This window comes from Petaurus breviceps, unplaced genomic scaffold (genome assembly GCF_028583685.1).
Source record: "Petaurus breviceps papuanus isolate PSGF00001 unplaced genomic scaffold, PetGlider_PUasm1.0 224, whole genome shotgun sequence".
NCBI lineage: Eukaryota > Metazoa > Chordata > Mammalia > Diprotodontia > Petauridae > Petaurus > Petaurus breviceps.
The window spans coordinates 3,296,403-3,313,902 of record NW_027185887.1 but is presented as its reverse complement, the minus strand read 5'-3'; the positions used below and the strand labels follow the sequence as shown (position 1 = coordinate 3,313,902).

At 37.2% G+C, this 17,500-nt stretch overlaps 1 long non-coding RNA gene and 1 pseudogene across 1 annotated transcript in view; both read left to right on the top strand.

Annotated features, from left to right (window-relative positions):
* LOC138166514 (uncharacterized) overlaps positions 1–17,500 on the top strand; it is a 120,911-nt gene that overhangs the window by 93,936 nt on the left and 9,475 nt on the right. The window lies entirely within an intron of this gene.
* Positions 1–17,500, top strand: part of LOC138166443 (kinetochore protein Nuf2 pseudogene) — a 69,503-nt pseudogene that overhangs the window by 49,730 nt on the left and 2,273 nt on the right.

Here is a 17,500-nt window from a genome sequence, read left to right as displayed (position 1 = left end):
AGATAGATTTAGGAGTACCATGGAGGGAAGCTCTTCCTTCCTCATGTGTATCATTAATTAATTAGCAATAAATCATTAATTAATTAATAATGGCCCATTACATCCTTAATAGGCTCTGGAAGAGAAATTTTATTGTCAGTTCAGCACACTCTTGATCAGTTTGTACACCAATAGCAGTTTGATGACCTTTTGATATGGCATCATAACTATACAGTAAAAGCCTCTTCTGATGGATTATCATCAGGGTGTAAAGGCAACTGTGAGTTCTTGAATGCTATACCATCAAATGTAAACTTTTGTAGGTTTTACCAAGCCATTCAGCTTTGAGTATGGAGCCTGGAAAGGAATTATGTGTCTGTCACTGAACAATAGCCTAGCCAAGTTCAAAGAAGTACATTACTAAGAGATAGGACATAAAGTGATGTTATTTGGGATACAATTTTACAGAGATTCATGAAGACACCCTACTAAGCTGTGGAAGACTAAGCTTTTTCACCACAGGCAAGGCATACCCTGACAAAATCTGAAGTAACAAGATATGGAAGACACATTGTAAAAATGTTACTTGTCTGAAGGAAAACTACTGGAGACAGAAAGGATCTGATTTAGGATGGTATAGGATCCATTTCAAAGCCATTACTGAGCAAATTGTTGGCAACTTGCTTCAGTGACATTGGTGGCTTTGGTGTAGGGAAGAGTGTTGGGTCTGGAGTCAGAACACTAGTTTTGAATACTGGCCCTTCCATTTAGTTATGTGGCCTGAGTTTTAACTTCTGTGGGACCTAGTTTTCTTGTCTGAAACTCTGGGTTGTTGAGATCCAGAATCTCAGAGACTCAGAGATTGTAGAAATGCCTTTGAGGGAATAATGGAATTTGTTAGCTGACCTTCTGAGGAGAAAGAATTCTGGGTTTGGGGTATTTTCCAGTTATTCAGAGGAAAATTTCAGGAGAACTTTGTTTTGGGGTTTAGTAGCCTTGAGAAATGGACTTTTCCCCAGGTATTACCTTTCTCCATACGCAATACATGTGGACTCAATAATGAGAGAAGAAGAGATAAGTTCATTGATGGGAGACCAGGATGGAAGTTAGCAGTTGTCACAGTAAGATCAAAATTCAGTCAGCATTTCATTTCTTTTTTTCTTTTTGCTTTTTGGAGGGAAATTGGGGTTAAATGACTTGCCCAAGGTCACACGGCTAGTAAGTGTTAAGTGTCTGAGGTCGGACTTGAACTCAGGTCCTCCTGACTCCAGCGCCAGTGCTCTATTCACTTTGCCACCTAGCCGCCCTGTATTCTACATATTACCAACAAAGTTCAGCAGCAAGAGATAGAAAAAGAAATTCTATTTAAGATAACTTTAGACAATATGGAATACTTGGGAGTGTATCTGTCAAGACAAATCCAGGAATTTTATGTACAGAACTACAAAACACTTTGACACAAATAAAATCTAATTGAAACAGTTGGAAAAATATTAATTGTTCACAGGTAGGCTGAGTCAATATAATAAAAGTTACAATTTTACCTAAATTAATCTATTCAGTGCCATACCAATCAAACTATCAAAAAATTATTTTATAGAGCTATAAAAACTAGAAAAAATAAAATTCATCTGGAAGAAAAAAGGTCAAGAATATCAAGGGTATCAATGAAAAAAAAAGTAGAAAAGAAGGTGGTTTAGCTATGCTAGATCTCAAACTGTGCTATAAAATTATCAAAAACAATCTCTTACTAGCTAAGAAATAGAATGGTGGATGAGTGGAATAGATTAGGTTAAAACTGCATTATAGTGAATGACCACAGTAATCTAGAATATGATAAACCCAAACATCCAAGCTTTTGGAACACAAATATTATTTGACAAAAACTGCTAGGAAAACTGGAAACAATATGGCAGAATCAGGTATAGACCAACATCTCATACCATAAACTAAGATAAGGTCAAAATAATACATGATTTACACATAAAGGGCGATAAGCAAATTAAGAGAGCATGGAATAGTTTATCTTTCATATTTATGAATAAGGGAAAAATTTAGGACCAAAGAAGATATAGAGAGAATTACAAAATGTAAAATAGATCATTTTGATTATATAAAATTAAAGTTTTTGCACAAACAAAACCAATGCAGTCAAATTTATAAGGAAAGTAGGACACTGGGAAAAATGTTTTTGTTACAAGTATCTCTGATAAAGACCTCATTTCTCAAATATATATAGAACTGAGTCAAACTTATAAAACTGTAAGTCATTCCCCAATTTATAAATGGTCAAAGGATATGAACACAGTTTTCAAATAAATCAAAGCTATCTATAGTCATATGAAAAAATGCTTTAAATTACTATTGATAAGAGAAATGCAAATTAAAACAACTCTGAAGTACCACCTCACACCTATCAGAGTGGCTAATATGACACAAAAGGAAAATGTTGAATATTGGCGGGGGATGTAGGAAAACTGGGACACTAATGCACCACTGGTGAAATTATGAATTGATCCAACCATTCAGGAGAACAATTTGGAGCTATGTCCAAAGGGCTATAAAATTGTGCATATCCTTTAATCCAGCAATACCACTGCTAGGTCTGTATCCCAAAGACATCAAAAAAAAGAAAAAAAGGAAAGGAAAAAGGGCCTATTTGTACAAAAATATTTATAGCAGTTCTTTTTGTGTTGGCTTAGAATTGGAAATCAAAAGGATGCCCATCCATTGGAGAATAACTTAGAAATCTGCGATATATGATTGTAATGGAATATTACTGTGCTATAAGAAATGACAAGCAGGATGATTTCAGAAAAACCTGGAAAAACTTATATGAATTGATTCATAATGAAGTGAACAGAACCAGGAGAATGTTTTACATAGTAGCAACAGTATTGTTCAATGAAGAACTGTGAATGATTTAGCTGTCTTCAGCAATACAATGTTTCAAGACAGTCCCAAAGGATGATGAAACATGCTATCTGGCTCCAGAGAAAGAACTGATATTGATTGAATACAGATTGAGACATGCTATTTTTTTCTTTATTTTTTCCTTTTATTTGTCGTCTTATACAAAATAACAAATATGAAAATGTTTTACATAATTGTACACATAAAACCTATATCTTAATGCTTACTATCTCAGGGAGGGGGCAGGAATACAATTTAGAGCTAAAAAATTTTAATACAAATGCAAAAAAAAGGAAAAAAATAATGATTTAGCTTACATCTGTAAGTTCTAGGTTTGTGATTGAGAGATGGAAAGCTAATTCATGGTAAAAGAGATTTTGCTGATTTTATTTCTGGGTGGGGTATGAACTGGTTAGAAAGTTTGATAATTTTTGTAAATTCTGATATTATTTCAAGGCATTACTCATTACAATAGACTGCCTTTGAACCTGGAAAATAGAGAATTTATAAGTTGACTCACTAGCAAAGAGGGTAAGAGGCAGGGTTTTGGTAAAGGCACTGTTTATAGTGTAGCATCACATACCGATACCCCACAGAATTTCTATAAGTTAAATGAGGAGATTGGACGACATGATCTCTAAAGTTTCTAACCCTAAGTCTATGATCCTCGCAATGTTCCTGGTTGACTATAATTTTTCAGGAGTGAGGAATCATTGGCTTGAAAAGAGATAACCTGATTTGGGGAAATAGGTCGTGCTATAATTGAATCTAAGTCACTTTGAGACAATTTTTTTAGGTATCCATACATCTGAAATAGCTTAAAGCATTTTTAACTAATTCTGTCTCCTGATCAATTGAAACTTGACTCTTATTTGTTTTATTTTCTCAGACTCACTAATGTGCTCTTTTCCATTTTTTTAAGTCTGCTATCTATAGTGCTAACACAATATTGACAGTACCAATAGCAACTATGAATATGCCAGCATAATTCTGAATTGGGAAAAATAACAGACTTTTCCATATAAAAGACAGAAGCAAAACATTTATTCAGACACCAGAATGCAAAATTCCAACACCATAAAGTCAAATCCATCATAGCAACAAGAAGTTAATATACCATAACACATCAGGGAGCCACACCATTCTTTAGCATTTCCACAAGCAAACACTAACAAGACTAGCTGTCTCCCTGGGTGCATCCTCTCTTCCTTCCAGCTCTAATGCTCTGCCTCCCAAGGGGTGAATGGTGGGGTACTTGTGCTCAAGTCCCACCCTAAGATATTGTTTTATGTGCTTATTTTCTGTTATCCCTGTTATATTGTTGTAAAGTTCTGTTGACACCAATTATACCTAAACTGCCATTAAGCTATGTAATGAAATGTATTGTTAATATATTTTTGCTATATAAGGGTGTAAAGCCCAGCATGAGCAGCTTTCCAGAGGATTGATGCTGTGAACAGCTTCAAGGTTCTGATTACATAGCATAGTGACCTCTCAATTTGTTCAGTAAAAAACTAAGACAAAACATTGACAGAAACCAAAGTACAGTATGCACAATGTTATGACATAACAACTTATCACTAAAGTGGCCACATAGTTTTCACCAAAATGGCCACATAGTTTTAAGCAAAAGATCTCATTCAATAAGTCCCTAATTCAATCACCCTTAAGGAGCAAGCCTCCTTAGGGGACACAAAGTACAATCATTCATTAAGTCCTTAATTCCAATATCCTTAAGGAGCAGGTCTCCTTAAGGGACACAAAGTAAAAATGTCAAAGTTCTCCACCCCTAGGTCACAGTAAATCATAATCTTCTCAGTTAGCATTAGGTACCCAAGAAGAGGTCTTTTCATCTTGACTTGAGGCTGGCTCTCATCTTCCATAGTTCTTCTTCCATGGTCTCAGATCCTGCCCAAATCTGCCCAACTGTCACCTGGATTCAAACACAAGCAGCTCTCAGCTCCTTGTCCAGCTCCTCATCCAGTTCATTGTCCAGTTCCCATTCCATATTGAAGCTCACAGTATTCAGTCCACCTCAAGTTCTTCATAGTTTCTGTTTCTGGGAAGTCAAAGCTTAAAACAACCACAATAACATTCATACATACTGCCAGCACCATCAACAATTCACTTATCTGCCTTCGAAATCAACACAGATCCACCAGCAAGGTCTGAGAAGTCAACACACATCAAAAACAAAAATCAACACTGAAGAGACAAACAGAGTGCCGCCCCCAAAAATGTTCCCTTCTCAAAATTTTCCATCACAATGGTCTCTCAGTTCTGCTTTCTCTCAGCCTGGGCTTCTCCTTATATATGGTCATTAAGCTCCTCCCTGTTCTGCCCCTTCCTGTTGCAGTCATGAAATCATGAAAGAAAACTATCCAAATCTATTAAAAACCAAAAGGCAAATTGTAAACATAAATATTCTACTGTTCAGCTCCTGAAACAAATTCCAAATTAAAGACTCTCAGGAATATCATAGTCAAAATCCACTTCTAGGTCAAGGAAAAAATTATGACAAGCAGTCAGAAATAGAGGCACTCTTAAACATGTCATCACTTCCTTCCATTGTCTCCCAATTGAGGTGTTTTTTAAATGGGAAAAAAAACCTCCCTCATAACAAATATTTATAGTCCATCAAAATAATGTCTATATTTACCATCCAAACATGCATATCTCAGTCTGAATTTCAAGTCCATCATCATTCTGGCAAGAGGGAAACAGTAAATTTCTTCTGTCCTCTGGATTTGTAATTTATCATTACACTGATCAGAGTTCTAAAGTCTAATAGTTGCAACTGTATAAATTGTTCTTCATGTTCTATTCACTTCATTCTGTATCAGTTTCCTTAGGTACTACTCCATCATCTTATAGCAAAATAATATTCCATTACATACATATACTATAATTTATTTAGCCAGTCCTCAATAGGTGGGAATTCCTTTCATTTCTAGTTCTTTGCCACTATAAAAAGAAATGCTATAAATATAAGTCCTTTTCTTCTCTCTATGATCTCTTTGGAGTATAGATCTAGTAGTGGTATAGCAGGGTCACAGGAAGATGTACAGTTTAGTTGGTTTTTTTGCCATAGTTCCAAATTCCTTTCCAGAATAACTGGACTTATTCACAACTTCACCAACAATGCATTAGTGTGACTTTTCCCAAAACCTTTCCAATATTTGCCATGCTTCTATTGTTATCTTTGCCAGTCAGATGAGTAATGAGAAAGTACCTGTGGTCTCATTTGATTCTCACAAAAACACTGGGAGGTAGATGCTATTAACATTTATCCCAATTTCACAGTTGAGGAAACTAAGGCAAACAGAGGTTAAATAACTTCAGATGAACACAATAGTTACTTCAAAAGAAGCAACTGCTAGCCAAGGTCATCCATAACAGATCAGACAAGGAGCAGGAGACCTCAAGGGTCAAAACCAAGGGAGAGGACAAGTAGATGACACATGCTAAGTAGGTTTAACTGAAATAAGATACTCAGAGAAAAAGGCTGGCTGAGTGAGTCAGATGCAAAGATAAAACATGAACCAAGAAGACTGGGTTAAAATAATGGGCAAGGTAGAAAGGAGATCACAGTGGAGGCAAAGTCCTAAATGGGAAGGTGTTCTACTATATGTAATTGGACATGCTAGTGAGTTGGCCATATTCAACTCAGGAGTTTAAAGAGGCTCCTGAGTAATTCTAGGGTCCCTGACAGGGCTATGGAATATTTTTTAACCAGAAGCTGCTACCTTGGACTGAAAAGTACTCAGAGAGAAAATGCCTCTAGAACATAACCCCATTAATAGGTACACGGTTTCTGGTACCTGATAGGAAGTAATCATTATGACAACAACAACAATTCATCTTTATAACACTTTAACTTGTATAATGTACTTTCCTCACAATGACTTTTTGAGTTAGAGAAGTAATGGAATGACTAGCAAGTTTGGTACATGGGGCAAGCATTATAAAATTCAGCTAGGGAGGGAAAAGAGACCTTGGAGAGAGATTTCAGACTGTAGCTTCTAGGGATGTCACTCCTAGGAAATGGGATAGGACAGGGCTGGAGTGGGGAAGAAGGAAGAAGTCAGGGTACTGAAAGTGGATGGTGGAGCCGGCTAGATTATACAAACATATAGTAGCTTCCCATTTTAAATATTTATTCTTGATAATGAGGTTCTGAGCTCATTGCTTTTGTTTGCCCAAGGAGTATATTGTCATTACATATTGCATTTTGGCATCCCAGAGCAAAGCTCAAGGTATCCTGCCCTAATCTGGGGGAGTAAGAATTTTTATTCCCATTTTCCAAAAAAGGAAATATGTTGGAACAGATGAAATGATCTGCCCATGTATGCACAGCTAGTAAAAGTATCTGAACTGAGTCTTCTGACTCTACGTCCAGCTTTCTTTCCACTTAGATTCCCAGAAAAGATTTATGAATTCACTTTTCTTCTTCAATAAATCAATGTGTGTATATAATCCAGGCAGCTAGGTGGCACAGTGGATAGTGTTGGGTCTAGAGTCAGGAAGACTCTTCTGGATTCAAATCTGGCCTCAGAAACTTACTAGCTAGACCTAGCTACTTATTAGACCTTGGGCAAGTCATTTAACCATGTTTTCCTCAGTTTCCTCATCTGTAAAACTAGCTAGAGAAGGAAATGGCAAACCACTCCAGTTTCTTTGCCAAGAAAACCTCAAATAGGGTAATTTAGAGTCAGACACAATTGAAACAACTAAACAACAACATATATTTTCTTCTTTTTTATGTTCTACAATAAATTTCATGCAAAGCAGGAAAGAGAAACAACTCAAAGGAAACTTTTTGAGTTTCTGTAATAATAGAAGGCTCAGCTGAAGAAAAAGTACATAATATCACAATCATTATTCATCTCCTGCAACATAATTTTTCTCATTTGGTTCCATTTATAATTTGATCAGATAAGTACTTATTAAGTGTACATAATAAGACTATGTATAAGTCGCCATGATTATTTTGAATATAAATTTGTGGAATTCTCTGTTCTTCAATATCTGCTTTATAATCATTTCCCTAAATTAGTAATGTTAAAACAAATCAACAAAGGCAGTGATTGGTGGCTAAATGGCCAAATAACAAGAAGATAAAAAGAAAGGCACTTTATAAATGACATTCTTGTTATAATAAATAATAACAGAAATAGCTCCAAGATGAATTTATTTTGGATGCTAGTAAATTATATTGTATTTTCTATTTTCAAAATGTTTTGGCATTATTTGGATTTGTTTTAACTCTATATTTACAGATTCATTTGAATAACTGAATATAAGGGGGAATCTTTTGGGGGGGGTTAACACTAACTTGATAGAATTGAAAGTTAAAATCTGAAATGTCTTTATTTCTTACATCTTCACTTTTCAGAAAGATAGTAAAAGCTGAGCTTATGTGCCCTTTTCTATGATTAGTCTAAAATAATGCATTGTTTCAAAATTTTAATACATTTATTATACACATATACTTATATTAAAGAAAACAAAAAGAACCAGACAAAAAGATAACTCTCTGTGCTTTGTAAAAGACAGCCCATGACTTGGTGGAACTCTTTATGTCTGAACATGGTAATACCATGAACTAACTTGTCTATAAGGTACACCAGAAGACATGACTAAACTTGAAAAAAAAAAGCAATTGTAAATCAGAACCCAATTCAACATTTTTTAAATGCATACTCCACACAGGACACTTTGATAGACAATAGTACAAAGATGAAAATGGTGGCAGCTAGATGGTACAATGGATGGAGCACTAGGCCTGAAGTCAGGAAGACCTGAGTTCAAACCAGCTTCAGAAACATACCTACCAAGCCTTGTCCCCTTCCACTTGCCATTTCTTTCTCTAGGCAGAGTAATCAACATTATAATTTCTTCCAGAAAAGGTATGTTAATAATTGACTACCACATGCATCAACTCATCATCTCTGTGACTTCCCGGATTCTACCTTCCCTCTCCATTACTTTCCTGTATATGTTGTCTTCCTCTATCGGAATGAAAGCTTCTTGAGCACGGGACTATTTCATTTTTATATCTGGACACACTGTGTATGAAACACTTGTGGGATGTCCAGTTGGATATGTTTAGCAGGTAGTTGTACATGTGAAACTGAAGCTCAGGAGAAAGATGAAGTCAGGATACATAGATTTCGTGGTCAACTGGTCATAGTTGGATCTAGAGGAGCTGATGAGATCACCAAGAGAGAGGTATAGTGAATGAAGAGGAGAGACCTTAAGACAGAGCCTTGGGGTATGCTCACACATACAGGCAGGACAAAGATGATAATCTTATAAAGGAGACTGAGAGGAAGAGAACTAGAAGACAGTAGGATTATAAAAACAAGAAATAAGAGGTGGTCAACAGTGTCCTACACTAGAGAGAAGTCAAGAAAAATGAGAACTGAGAAAGTAATTGGCTATAGTAATAAAGGGATCTTTGGTGACCTTAGAATTAATAGTTTCACTTGAGTGGTAAGGACAGAAACTAGACCAAGGGATTAAGAAATGAGTGGAAATTGAAAAAATAGAGGCAAGGCATTTGGATAACTTTTTCAAAGAGTTTGTAAAAGGCAGGAAAACTAAAAGACAATAGTTAAGCTAAATTTATTTGTTTTATTAATGAGGGAGATATGGACATAACAGCATCAGAGAAGGAGCTATTGAATATGAAGAGGTAGGAAGTTAGGGAGAGAGGTGATTTAAGAGGCAAGCTGGAAAAGATGGGAGGGAATTACATCAAGGATATTAATAGAGAAGTTGCCCTTGGCAAGAAGAAGGACAACCCCTTCCTCTGAGATTAGTGATTTGAAGTGTGGAAGTGTGAAGAAGAGTGAACTTTTTATACTCTTCAACCTAGGAAACACGGATGTCATTCAAAGTCACTGGGAATAGCAGGTGAGGTGGCAGTATCATGGAACTGAATAATTTATCCAAATTCAACTAACACCGTAAATCTTTAGAATCAGGAATGGTGAATCTGCAAATTAGGAAAGTTTCCTATATATGACTTCATGGTTGCAAAATCCAATAACCTCTTTTTAGTCATATTTCTCTTTAACTTTTCTAAAGATTTAGACACTGCCGGACCTCCTGCTCCTCACCTCTATCACTCATTGCCTTTCCCTCCTTTGCTTTCCATGATAACCTTCTCTTTTCTCTCAATTGCCCTCTGGGCTCTCCAACAACTCCTTGATGTCTTTTACCATTTTCTCTTCCTTTAGGTACTTCCCAGGGTTCTGTAACTACTTTCTACCTTGGCAATCTCCTTTACTCCCATGGATTCAATTATCTTCTATGCAGATGTCTATCAAATCTACATTTCTAGTCTCAACCACAATACTGAACTCCAGAGTGCCATCTTAAATTGCTTGCTGAACACCTACTGAAATAAACCACCAGCATCTCAAACTCAACTTTTCCAACAGAGAATTGCAGCATCTTCTCCTCACCCCAAAATATTCTCCTTCTACTTTCCTATTTGTGTTGATCACACCAGCATTCTCCTTGTCACCTAGCTTTAAACCTCAGAGTCCTCTCATATATTTTCCTTTTCCCTCAACCATCCTATTCAATAAGATATCAAATACTGTTAATTCTATTTCTACAATATTGCTTAAATTCTTCCCTTCTCATGCATTGCTATCATCACTAGCCTAGTTTAGGCTTTCATTTCCTTCTGCAAGAATTATTGTAGTAGCTTCCTTTTTGGCCTTGCCCTTCTCTGATCCATCCTTAACTCTGCTTCCAAGTAATCTTTCTAATTCTCAAGTCTAATCATACTACTATGTTTAAAGAGCTTTAGTGGCTCTTCATCACTTACCAAATAAAATACAAATTCCCCTTCTTGGAAAAAGTGCTAGACAGTATCAGGAGAGACCTGAATTAAAATTCTCTGTCCAAAACTTACTAGCTATTTGAGCTTCAATTTTCTAATCTCTAAAAATGGTAACAATACATAAAATGGGAAAGTAGTACCTATTTCACATAGAGTGTTTTGGGATCAAATGAGATATAGTCTAGAAAATCCTTTGTAAAATTTAAAACATGACATGATTATCAGACTTTATCATTAAAGGTCTTGATAATCTGATTTGAATATACATTTATAGCATTCTTTCTTTTTTGTTTATTTCCTGTTGTTTATATCTTTAGCCATTTCCTGATATTCCTGATATCCTAGTAATTTCCTTCCCCCAAAATCTCATTCTTATAACAAAGAAAAAAAAGAGCAAAACCAACTAATGTAACCACATCTGATGGCATATGTAATACTTTTTTTTTGGAGGGCAATTGGGGTTAAGTGACTTGCCCAAGGTCACACTGCTATTTTGTGTGTGTTGTGTGTGAAGTGTCTGAGGCTGGATTTGAACTCAGGTCCTCCTGACTCCAGGGCTGATGCTGTATTCACTGTGCCACCTAGCTGCCCCCATATGTAATATTCTATCCCTGTAGTACACCACATCTCGACCTAAAGAGGAAAAGAAGATTTTTTTAAAAAGCAATTGGGGTTAAGTAACTTGCTCAAGGTTACATGGTCAGTTATTTCTGGGTGTGGTGCTAAGTATCAGAGCCCGGATTTGATCCCAGGTCATCCCGACACTGGGGCCGGTGCTCTTACTCACTGTGCCACTTGGCTGCCCCTAAGCAATTGGGGTTAAGTAACTTGCTCAAGGTTACATGGCCAGGTGTTTCTGGGTGGGTGCTAAGTGTCTAAGCCCGGATTCAATCCCAGGTCATCTCGACTCTGGGGCCAGTACTCTTACTCGCTGTGCTACCTGGCCGCCCCCATATATAATATTCTATCCCTGTAGTCCACCACATCTCAACCTAAAGAGGAAAAGAATATTTTCATCATTTGTCCTCTGGGCTCTATATTTTATCTCCAATCAGTTTCCTTTTAGTACTTTTCATTTATATCATATTGCTGTCATCATGATGTATAGCATTTCCTGGTTCCACTTTGCTTCCCCTCAATTCAAACAAGTCTTCCCAAGTTTCTCTGGTTTCCTCCTCTGTGTCATTTTTTATGGAGTAGCAATATTCTTTTATGTTAACATAAAGAAACTTGCAAGCCTTCCTTAGAAAAGACTTGGGGAAATAGGAGAATGATATTTATTTCCAAATATTTGAGGGACTGCCACATGGAAGAACTTATTTTGTTTTGCCCCAGAGGGAGCAATGACTGAAAGTATAGAGAAACAAATTTAGGTCTGATGTAGGGAAAAAACAAAACTATCTTTCTAAAATCAGAACTCTTCAAATGTAGAATAGAGATGTGAGTGGATTCCTACTCCTTAGGAATCTTTAAACAAGAGCTGGATAGCCACTTATTTAGAATGTCATGTGACTATTCCTTTTCAGTCTGATTTGGACTGGATGACCACTGAGATCTAATTCTAAATTCTGGAATTCTGTGAACACCATCCCTCATATCTGTAACACATTTCCTCCATGTCTCTGCTTGTTGAAATCCTTTTTTTCCCTGAAGAAAGCCACCTGGGAAAATAAGAAATTATATGGAGTCAGAAGATCTGGGTTTAAATCCTGCCTCCAATATTTACAAGTTGTGTGACTTTGAAGGAATCAATCTCCATTTCCTCCTCCATAAAATGAGTATAACAATATACTATCTACTTCATAGAAATATAAAGATCAAACGAGGTAATGTATATAAAGGACCATACAGTGCCTTGCAGTTCTTAAGGTTCTGTATAAACTATAGTAATATACTCATATGAGGAGATTCAGGAACAAGAGAAGGAAAATGTGGTAGAGATTATTTGAAGATTAACTGAGGAAGAAACAGAAGAAATACTGTTATGAGACTATATTATAAGTTGTTTTCAAAAACTAGTCACAGTGCTTCAATATCATGTTGAAAGGAGGTCTCTAATGAAGTGCCTTAGGAATCTTAACTTAGCCCATTACTGTTTAACATTTTTATCAATGATATCAAGCTAGGAAGATTAGTCAGTTAGCACATTCGATAACAACAGATTTTTTTTTTAAGCAATTGGGGTTAAGTAACTTGCTCAAGGTTACATGGCCAGTTATTTTGTGTGGGTGTCAAGTATTTGAGGCTGGAACTGATCCCAGGTCTCCCGATGCCGGGACCGGTGCTCTTATTCACTGCGCCACCTGGCCAACCCAGATAACAACAGATTTTTAAAAAATATCTTGACAAACTAGAACACTGAGCTGAATTTAACAAGAAGAAACAAGGATAAATGTCAAGTATTACATTGTAATGCCATGCACAAGCAGCTTTCCAGAAGAATGCTACTGTGAACAGTTTTTAAGGTTCTGATTACACAGTATAGTGAACACTCTATTCCATAACAAATCAAATCAAAACATTCACAGAAAATCAAGGTACAGCATTCACAATATTACAACTTATATTCACAAACAGCTTATCATTAAAATGGCCACATAGTTTTCACCAAAATGGTCACAATATTTAGAACAAAGAACAATCATCTCAAAGTACAATAGTCAAAGTCTTCCACTCATGGGGCACACTAAATTAACTCAATCAGTCACTTATTCAGCAATCAATTACTAAGTATCATTAGTAACTAAGTACAATAGAAAATATAGACCTTCCACCCCCTAGGTCACTAGAAAACTTCAATTTCATCATTACTCGGTACCCACAGAGAGGTCTTTTCATCTTGACTTGGGGCCAGTTCTCAGATTCCCTGGATCCTCTCCCATGGTCCCAGATTCTGCCTGGATTCACCAGACCTGGATTCAATGGCAGACATCTCCCAGTTCCTTGTCCAGCTCTCTGGGTAGGTCCTGCTCCACACTGAAGTTCACAGGGTCCAGTCCATCTCAAATCCTCAATTTCTGCTCCCAGGAATTCAAGGAATCCCAAGGAAATCAACCAAGCCACAAACAGACAAAGTCCCAGCATCCAGGTCATGCTTCCTCAGTCTTCTCCTGGGCTCCTCTATCACCTGGGTTCCTGGGCAACTCAATCATCTGGGTTCTTGGGCTCCTGGGCTCTTGTTCAGAAGAAGCACCACCACAACAAGTTCTCAGGAAATTCTGGCTCAGTTCTCCATTCTCTCTTCTGTAGCTTCTCTGCCACCAGATGCTGGTCTCAAGAAATTCTGACTGTGCCTCTCTGGGGCTTTTCTTATATACACAGCCTTAGATACTTCCTGTTTCAGCCAACACCTTCCTGTTACATCAGCAACAGGAGACAGGAGTTCATACCTTCTCTTTCCCCAACAGAGGCTTGATAGTTACTAAGTACTAAGTACCTGCTACCTTTGCCAACACAAAGGGATCTTTAAATTCAAATTACATTACCATTACATACATTTAAGGTAAAAAAAATTAACAATATATATCCAGGATGGCAAGATGTGACTATCTATATAGGGAGACATGTAGAAAAGATCTAGGGATTCTCTTGGATGGTATGCTTACTATAAGGCAATAGCATGATATGGCAACTAGAAAAACTAATGCATTATTTTTTTCTTGCTTTTTGGAGGGCAATTGAGGTTAAGCAACTTGCCCAAGGTCACACAGCTAGTTTGTGTGTGTGTGTAAGTGTCTGAGGCCGGATTTGAACTCAGGTCCTCCTGACTCTGGGGCTGGTGCTCTATTCACTGTGCCACCTAGCCACCCCAAACTAATGCATTCTTAAACTGTATTAAGAAATGAATCATGCCCAGGGCTTCAATAACCTGATTATACTACATCTGCTCTACTATGTTCAGTTCTGGACATCACGTTTTAGGAAGGACTTAGATAGAAAAGGTAGAGATATTGAATATTGAATAAAATGCTAGAGTTAGAGTCAGTAAGACCTGGGTTCAAATTCTGATTCTTGCATTTGTTAGCTATGTGCTCCTAGGTAAGTTACTTAATATCTGTGTTCCTCAGGCAATGCCATAGGACTTCTCTACAAAGTCAATGTAGTCTCAACCAAGTCTCTACAAAACAAACTACTACAGTGGAGAAAATATCCACACTGATAATTTTCCCATACTCACAAAATCATAGATAATTCATATATTGATAAGCTAGAGATTGTCTATAGGCGGGCAGCCAGAATTGTGTGAAAATCCTTGAGGCTATGTCATATAGGGACTAGTTAAAGTAACTGGGGATGTTTAGTCTGAACAAGAGAAACCTTAGTAGTGATGTTGGTAGCTGCCATCTACAAGAGAGAAGAGATTTTGTTCTGCTTGGCTACAGAGGCAGAACCAGGAGCATTATTTAGAGCACCAACAATCACAATAAATATACCTGCATAGTGCTCAATTTTTTACTTTTTTAATTTTTATTATTTATTTGCTTTTTGGAGGACAATTGGGATTAAGTGACTTATCCGAAGTCACATGGCTAGTAAGTGTGTCAAGTGTCTGAGGCTGGATTTGAACTCAGGTCCTCCTGAATCCAGGGTCAGTGCTCTATACAAATTTGGAAGATCTTCCCTGCCCCTAGGCTGAGGTGCACCTGGAGCCTGGGGTGGGAGGCTTGTTTTTCAGTAGATACTTTCTGATTGGCCAGTGGGTCCAAAAGGTTGTTACATTCTCTGAGCCAGGAGAAGGCTATATAAGCCCTGATGTGTAGCTTTGTTTTGGGGCTCACTTTGAGAAGTGTTCTGTGATTTGATCTGTATTCTGGGAAGCTGTTGTCCAGGGCCCCCCTGGCTTTGAAAAACCCAGATGTGGAAACCCAGATGTTGACTGGGTATGGATGTAATGGTTGGACAGTTTGGAAATCTGTCTACTTGATCTGTTTCTGTCTTGATAATTCTGCCTGTATACTTTGAAGTTCGGGGTGCTGACCTTTTCCCCCTGAACAAGGTAAACAATATATGTCTGACTGATTAAAGTAAGCTTGTTAACCCATTTTGAGTTGCTTTCCTTTAACAAAGCAGATCCAAGAACCTGTGTGAGCAGGCACCCTGGGGACACTGGGGTGCTTGCCACTACACCTAGCTACCCCCATAGTGCTCAATTGCAAAATATAACAGACTCTCCATATAGAAGACAGAAGCAAAACATTTATTCAGACACCAGAAAACCAAATCCCAACACCAGGAAAATAAGAAAAAACCCTAACTACTTGAGCTATTCACAAATAAAATGGATTGCCTCAGGATCTAATAGAAACTCTCTCACTGGAGGGTTTAAAAGAAAAGCTAGATGATTATTTCTTGGGATTGTTGTAGAGGGGGTGTTTCCTTAGGTATGGGTTGGACCAGAAGTATGCACCTCTGAGATCCTAGACAGTTGGAGGAAGTGAGGAACAGTTGGGGAAATGCATCACAATCCTAGTGTCATGGGACATTTGGTGACTTGTATTTTGATGCTTATGATAAACATTAGCAGAAAGGTGACCACATAAATTAATGCACTATATATTTTACACTATTACACTATGATGCACAGATCGAAGTTTTAGAGAAATTCTATTAAAAATGTGGTAAGACCCTCAAAATTAAATCAATATGTGCATGAATATTTGGTGATTTCAGTTGCAAAGGTGGGCGGCGGGGGGGGGGGGGAGGAAGGATGGTTTAAAAAAATTGGAAAACATAGTTCCTAAATAAGAAAAGAGGTCAAAATTTCATAGACAACATATTAGTCCTGTAGCTATGTAGCATGCAAACTTTCTTCCAGAAGACAGTTCACGGGGTTGGACATGGGGAACAGTAAATAATCATGACAAAAATGAAACTGATTATATTTTAAAGGAAATTACAAGTTTCTGACGTGATTAATTTCTGAAATCACTGGCTGTCTTAACTGGATAAAGTCAGGACACTGATGTCGTAAAGTAAAAATTAAAACTCAACTAGAAGGATGAATAAAAATGTGTTGATGGGGTGTATAATTGAAAGACTTCAACCTGACCCATTTAAACAAATTATTGACATGGAAAAATGAGAAAGAGAAAAGAAGAAACATCAACACAATTACCATTGCCTAAAGAATTTTAGAGTAAATCAGTTAACACAATGGGGATACTAGAAGTGTCTAGACACCATCTCTGTCAAAAAATACTTAATTTCCTAGAAAAATGGAGAGCTATGGCAGCCAAAATGAAGTTGGTTTAGAATATAAACTCATTTGCAAAATGTGACAGAGGAAGTGGTAGAAATTATATTCAATCATCTAATAAAAACAAGAAGGAAAAGGCAGGATCAGGAAGGGTACCAAGTTTATAGAAAACCTGATGAGAGATTGTAGCGGCAAGCACCCCAGCGTCTCCAGGGTGTCTGCCAATACAGGTTCTTGGATCTGCTTTGATAAAGGAAAGCAACTCAAAATGGGTTAACAAGCTTACTTTAATCAGTCAGACATATATATCGTTTACCTTGTTCAGGGGAAAAAGGTCAGCACCCCGAACTTCAGAATACACAGACAGAATTATCAAGACAGAAACATATCAAGTAGACAGATTTCCAAACTGTCCAACCATTACATCCATACCCAGTCAACATCTGGGTTTTTCAAAGCCGGGGGACTCTCAACAACGGCTTCCCAGAATTCAGATCAAATCACAGCACACTTCTCAAAGTGAGTCCCAAAACAAAGCTACACATCAGGGCTTA